This window comes from Oncorhynchus tshawytscha, linkage group LG13 (assembly GCF_018296145.1).
Source record: "Oncorhynchus tshawytscha isolate Ot180627B linkage group LG13, Otsh_v2.0, whole genome shotgun sequence".
In the NCBI taxonomy this organism is placed as follows: Eukaryota; Metazoa; Chordata; class Actinopteri; order Salmoniformes; family Salmonidae; genus Oncorhynchus; species Oncorhynchus tshawytscha.
The window spans coordinates 5,256,549-5,264,048 of record NC_056441.1 but is presented as its reverse complement, the minus strand read 5'-3'; the positions used below and the strand labels follow the sequence as shown (position 1 = coordinate 5,264,048).

General features: G+C 44.9%; 1 protein-coding gene across 2 annotated transcripts in view; it reads right to left on the bottom strand.

Moving 5' to 3' along the window:
- LOC112239058 (stromal membrane-associated protein 2-like) overlaps window positions 1-7,500 on the bottom strand; it is a 54,566-nt gene that overhangs the window by 9,234 nt on the left and 37,832 nt on the right. The gene's annotated exons all lie outside the window — the stretch shown is intronic.

The window sequence follows — 7,500 nt, the reverse complement described above, 5'->3', positions numbered from 1 at the left end:
AGTTACTGTATTTCTGTTATCCTGTTTAGCATTCTGAACAACTCTGTAGTTACTGTATTTCTGTTATCCTGTTTAGCATTCTGAACAACTCTGTAGTTACTGTATTTCTGTTATCCCGTTTATCATTCTGAACAACTCTGTAGTTACTGTATTTCTGTTACCCCGTTTATCATTCTGAACAACTCTGTAGTTACTGTATTTCTGTTATCCCGTTTATCATTCTGAACAACTCTGTAGTTACTGTATTTCTGTTATCCCGTTTATCATTCTGAACAACTCTGTAGTTACTGTATTTCTGTTATCCTGTTTATCATTCTGAACAACTCTGTAGTTACTGTATTTCTGTTATCCTGTTTATCATTCTGAACAACTCTGTAGTTACCGTATTTCTGTTATCCTGTTTATCATTCTGAACAACTCTGTAGTTACTGTATTTCTGTTAACCCGTTTATCATTCTGAACAACTCTGTAGTTACTGTATTTCTGTTATCCTGTTTATCATTCTGAACAACTCTGTAGTTACTGTATTTCTGTTATCCTGTTTATCATTCTGAACAACTCTGTAGTTACTGTATTTCTGTTATCCCGTTTATCATTCTGAACAACTCTGTAGTTACTGTATTTCTGTTATCCCGTTTATCATTCTGAACAACTCTGTAGTTACTGTATTTCTGTTATCCTGTTTATCATTCTGAACAACTCTGTAGTTACTGTATTTCTGTTATCCTGTTTATCATTCTGAACAACTATGTAGTTACTGTATTTCTGTTATCCTGTTTATCATTCTGAACAACTCTGTAGTTACTGTATTTCTGTTAACCCGTTTATCATTCTGAACAACTCTGTAGTTACTGTATTTCTGTTATCCCGTTTATCATTCTGAACAACTATGTAGTTACTGTATTTCTGTTATCCTGTTTATCATTCTGAACAACTCTGTAGTTACTGTATTTCTGTTATCCTGTTTATCATTCTGAACAACTCTGTAGTTACTGTATTTCTGTTATCCTGTTTATCATTCTGAACAACTCTGTAGTTACTGTATTTCTGTTATCCTGTTTATCATTCTGAACAACTCTGTAGTTACTGTATCTCTGTTATCCCGTTTATCATTCTGAACAACTCTGTAGTTACTGTATTTCTGTTATCCTGTTTATCATTCTGAACAACTCTGTAGTTACTGTATTTCTGTTATCCTGTTTCTCATTCTGAACAACTCTGTAGTTACTGTATTTCTGTTATCCTGTTTATCATTCTGAACAACTCTGTAGTTACTGTATTTCTGTTATCCTGTTTATCATTCTGAATAACCCAGTAGTTACTGTATTTCATCAACAATATCAACAATATATTCAGGTGAACAGCAAAAGAAGCTCAACTGAAATTGATAAAAAAACAAACCAAAAAAAGACAACTGGTTTGAAAGGAAAAAAACAAAAGCACAGAGACCCAAATAATGATGAATTACACCTTCATTACTGAGACTTTAAAACTCTATAAACGTAACACTCAGAACCAATTAAACAACAGCAAGCAACTGACACTCACTGAGGAGTAAACACAAACAACTTCTGACAAAATAGGACCCCCCCCCCCCACAAAAAAGGAACTACAGGAAATAGGGATACAAAATGGGACAACTCCTTTTAAAACCCTCTACAACACCGTTCAAATTGATGTAAACGCAGAACGACGGCAAATTCATGAGAAGGTAAATAGATTAGAGAAAGATATAACAGACAATCAAAATCCACTGGACTCCACAATTCCTGACCAGGAGCTCTTTAAGAAACTTCAGGCCGTCAAATTTAAAGAAGCATGCGGACCTGATGGCATCCTAACTGAGACGCTTAAACACAATATTTCAATTGGCTAAGACTGTTTCATTTGAGCCTGATGTAGGTTATTTCCCTGACATCTGGAATCAAGGACTCATAACCTCAATCTTTAAGTAAGGAGACAAATTTGACCCTAACAATTACAGAGCTATTTGTGTGAACAGTAACCCGGGGAAGGTTTCCTGTAGATTTATACATTTAAGAGTTATACGTACAATGTAATAAGTACAATGTCTTGAGTAAATTGGATTTATACCAAAACATTGCACGACTTATCATATTTACACCCTACACACCCTGATAGGCCACCAAAATAATACCAAAATATATGCTTGCTTTATCGACATCCGAAAAGCATTTGATTCTATTTGGCATAGAGGACTGTTCTACAAAGTTATTGAAAGTGGTGTAGGGGGTAAAACACAAGACATAATTAAATCACTGTGTACTGGCAATACGTACAGCATTAAAATTGGCAAGAAAATAACAGAATTCTTTAACCAGGGGCTGGGCCTTTGCCAGGGTTGCAATCTGAGCCCTGCACTCTTCAATATTTACATCAACGAATTGGCCACTATTCTAGAAAAATCCTCAGCCCCTGTTGTTAGTCTCCACAATTCAGAAGTTAAATGCCTACTCTTCACAGATGACCTATGCCTGCTGTCACCCACAGCACATGGCCTACAGCAGAGCCTGGACCTGCTAGAGCAGTACTGCCAGACCTGGGCCCTGGCAGTAAACCCCCACAGCACATGGCCTACAGCAGAGCCTGGACCTGCTAGAGCAGTACTGCCAGACCTGGGCCCTGGCAGTAAACCCCCACAGCACATGGCCTACAGCAGAACCTGGACCTGCTAGAGCAGTACTGCCAGACCTGGGCCCTGGCAGTAAACCCCCACAGCACATGGCCTACAGCAGAACCTGGACCTGCTAGAGCAGTACTGCCAGACCTGGGCCCTGGCAGTAAACCCCCACAGCACATGGCCTACAGCAGAACCTGGACCTGCTAGAGCAGTACTGCCAGACCTGGGCCCTGGCAGTAAACCCCCACAGCACATGGCCTACAGCAGAGCCTGGACCTGCTAGAGCAGTACTGCCAGACCTGGGCCCTGGCAGTAAACCCCCACAGCACATGGCCTACAGCAGAGCCTGGACCTGCTAGAGCAGTACTGCCAGACCTGGGCCCTGGCAGTAAACCCCCACAGCACATGGCCTACAGCAGAGCCTGGACCTGCTAGAGCAGTACTGCCAGACCTGGGCCATGGCAGTAAACCCAAAAAAGACTAAAATAATGATTTTCCAGAGAAGATCCAGATCTCAGGGAATTAGACCAAAGTTCTCAATTGGTACAAAATATATAGAGTACTGCACACACTACAATTACTGAGGTTTAAATATATAGAGTACTGTACACACTACAATTACTGAGGTTTAAATATATAGAGTACTGTACACACTACAATTACTGAGGTTTAAATATATAGAGTACTGCACACACTACAATTACTGAGGTTTAAATATATAGAGTACTGTACACACTACTGAGGTTTAAATATATAGAGTACTGTTTCCCAATTACTGAGGTTTAAATATATAGAGTACTGTACTCGCTACAATTACTGAGGTTTAAATATATAGAGTACTGTACACACTACAATTACTGAGGTTTAAATATATAGAGTACTGTACACACTACAATTACTGAGGTTTAAATATATAGAGTACTGTACTCGCTACAATTACTGAGGTTTAAATATAGAGAGTACTGTACTCGCTACAATTACTGAGGTTTAAATATATAGAGTACTGTACTCGCTACAATTACTGAGGTTTAAATAAGGAGAGTACTGCATACATTACAATTACTGAGGTTCAAAAATAAGCTCAACTGGACACCTTAATGAGGCAGTGAATCAACAGAGAGAGAGAGCAGGCTGGGCATTCTACACCATTAAAAAACACATTCAAATTGAAATACCTATTCAAATTTGACTAAAACTAATTGAATATGTCATTGAACCCATTGTACTTTATGGCAGCGAGGTGTGGGGTCCACTTACAAAACAAGATTTAATCAAATGGGACAAACACCCCATTGAAACCCTGCATGCAGAGTTCTGTAAGATTCTCCTACATGTCCAGAGGAAAACTACAAACAATTCATGCAGGGCAGAATTAGGCCAATATCCACTAATAATAAAAACTCAAAAAAGAGCAATTCAGTTTTGGAAACATCTAAAATAAAGTGACCCCCTCTCATATCATTAACAAGCCCTGCAATGCCAAGAGCTGAGCAAAGAAAAGAGTCCCCTCATCCAGCTGGGCCTGGGGCTGAGTTCACTAACCTGTTCTACTAACACACTGAAGCCTCAGTCCCCTCATCCAGCTGGTCCTGGGGCTGAGTTCACTAACCTGTTCTACTAACACACTGAAGCCTCAGTCCCCTCATCCAGTTGGTCCTGTGGCTGAGTTCACTAACCTGTTCTACTAACACACTGAAGCCTCAGTCCCCTCATCCAGCTGGTCCTGGGGCTGAGTTCACTAACCTGTTCTACTAACACACAGAAGCCTCAGTCCCCTCATCCAGCTGGTCCTGGGGCTGAGTTCACTAACCTGTTCTACTAACACACTGAAGCCTCAGGATCAACACAGTCAAAACTACATTGCTTATTGGGAAACACAAGCAGAAGCACAAAGCAAAATGCAGTGCAGAAAAACCTTGACAAAGTACAGGCTCAGTGAGCACAGCCTTGCCATGGAAGGGTAGACACAGGAAAACCTGGCTCCCTGTAGAGGAAAGGCTGTGCAATCACTGCACAACAGCAGAACCTGAGACGGAGCTGCATTTCCTGACAAAATGTCCAAAATATAAAACAATTAGAGTGTCATTTCCCCAAATTTGAAACCCTTTTTCAAGGTTTCAAAGACCTCTCTGATGAGAGTAGGCTACCCGTCCTGTTGGGGGAGGACGCAGAGAGACCTCTCTGATGAGAGTAGGCTACACGTCCTGTTGGGGGAGGACGCAGAGAGACCTCTCTGATGAGAGTAGGCTACCCGTCCTGTTGGGGGAGGACGCACAGAGACCTCTCTGATGAGAGTAGGCTACCCGTCCTGTTGGGGAGGACACAGAGAGACCTCTCTGATGAGAGTAGGCTACCCGTCCTGTTGGGGAGGACGCACAGAGACCTCTCTGATGAGAGTAGGCTACCCGTGCTGTTGGGGGAGGACGCAGAGAGACCTCTCTGATGAGAGTAGGCTACCCGTCCTGTTGGGGGAGGACGCACAGAGACCTCTCTGATGAGGATAGGCTACCCGTCCTGTTGGGGGAGGATGCAGAGAGACCTCTCTGATGAGAATAGGCCACCCGTCCTGTTGGGGGAGGACGCAGAGAGACCTCTCTGATGAGGATAGGCTACCCGTCCTGTTGGGGGAGGATGCAGAGAGACCTCTCTGATGAGGATAGGCTACCCGTCCTGTTGGGGGAGGACACAGAGAGACCTCTCTGATGAGGATAGGCTACCCGTCCTGTTGGGGGAGGACGCAGAGAGACCTCTCTGATGAGGATAGGCTACCCGTCCTGTTGGGGGAGGACGCAGAGAGACCTCTCTGATGAGGATAGGCTACCCGTCCTGTTGGGGAGGACGCAGAGAGACCTCTCTGATGAGAGTAGGCCACCCATCCTGTTGGGGGAGGACGCAGAGAGACCTCTCTGATGAGGATAGGCTACCCGTCCTGTTGGGGGAGGACGCAGAGAGACCTCTCTGATGAGAGTAGGCTACACGTCCTGTTGGGGGAGGACGCACAGAGACCTCTCTGATGAGAGTAGGCTACACGTCCTGTTGGGGAGGACGCAGAGAGACCTCTCTGATGAGAGTAGGCTACACGTCCTGTTGGGGGAGGACGCAGAGAGAGCTCTCTGATGAGAGTAGGCTACCCGTCCTGTTGGGGGAGGACACAGAGAGACCTCTCTGATGAGAGTAGGCTACCCGTCCTGTTGGGGGAGGACGCAGAGAGACCTCTCTGATGAGAGTAGGCTACCCGTCCTGTTGGGGGAGGATGCAGAGAGACCTCTCTGATGAGAGTAGGCTACCCGTCCTGTTGGGGGAGGACACAGAGAGACCTCTCTGATGAGAGTAGGCTACCCGTCCTGTTGGGGGAGGACACAGAGAGACCTCTCTGATGAGAGTAGGCTACCCGTCCTGTTGGGGGAGGATGCAGAGAGCTGTGGGTTGGCAGTGCACTACATTGCTGCCTGCCACAAGTTGCGGGACAATGTCTGACAGACCAATCAACCTGCACATGTCCTCTACTGTCTGCTTATTGTTATTGTTCAATGTATGGTTCTTTTGACACTTGGTTATTGTTGTTACTGTTACTGTCTCGTTGACAATTTTGATTGTCATTATTTTCGTATTGTAAATATCCAGAGTAAGCTTTGGCAATATGTACATTGTTACGTCATGCCAATAAAGCAAATTATTACAAACAGATCTGGGACCAGGCTATAGAAGGAGACACCAGATCTGGGACCAGGCTATAGAAGGAGACACCAGATCTAGGACCAGGCTATAGAAGGAGACACCAGATCTGGGACCAGGCTATACAAGACAACAGATCTGGGACCAGGCTATAGAAGGAGACAACAGATCTGGGACCAGGCTATAGAAGGAGACAACAGATCTGGGACCAGGCTATAGAAGGAGACAACAGATCTGGGACCAGGCTATAGGAGGAGACACCAGATCTGGGACCAGGCTATAGAAGGACACAACAGATCTGGGACCAGACTATAGATGGAGACAACAGATCTGGGACCAGGCTATAGAAAGACAACAGATCTGGGACCAGGCTATATAAGACAACAGATCTGGGACCAGGCTATAGAAGGAGACAACAGATCTGGGACCAGGCTATAGAAGTAGACAACAGATCTGGGACCAGGCTATAGGAGGAGACACCAGATCTGGGACCAGGCTATAGAAGGAGACAACAGATCTGGGACCAGGCTATAGAAGGAGACAACAGATCTGGGACCAGGCTATAGAAGGAGACAACAGATCTGGGACCAGGCTATAGAAGGAGACAACAGATCTGGGACCAGGCTATAGGAGGAGACAACAGATCTGGGACCAGGCTATAGAAGGAGACAACAGATCTGGGACCAGGCTATAGAAGGAGACACCAGATCTGGGACCAGGCTATAGGAGGAGACAACAGATCTAGGACCAGGCTATAGAAGGAGACACCAGATCTGGGACCAGGCTATAGAAGGAGACACCAGATCTGGGACCAGGCTATAGGAGGAGACACCAGATCTGGGACCAGGCTATAGAAGGAGACACCAGATCTGGGACCAGGCTATAGAAGGAGACACCAGATCTGGGACCAGGCTATAGAAGGAGACACCAGATCTAGGACCAGGCTATAGAAGGAGACACCAGATCTGGGACCAGGCTATAGAAGGAGACACCAGATCTGGGACCAGGCTATATAAGACACCAGATCTGGGACCAGGCTATAGAAGGAGACACCAGATCTGGGACCAGGCTATAGGAGGAGACACCAGATCTGGGACCAGGCTATATAAGACAACAGATCTGGGACCAGGCTATATAAGACACCAGATCTGGGACCAGGCTATATAAGACAACAGATCTGGGAC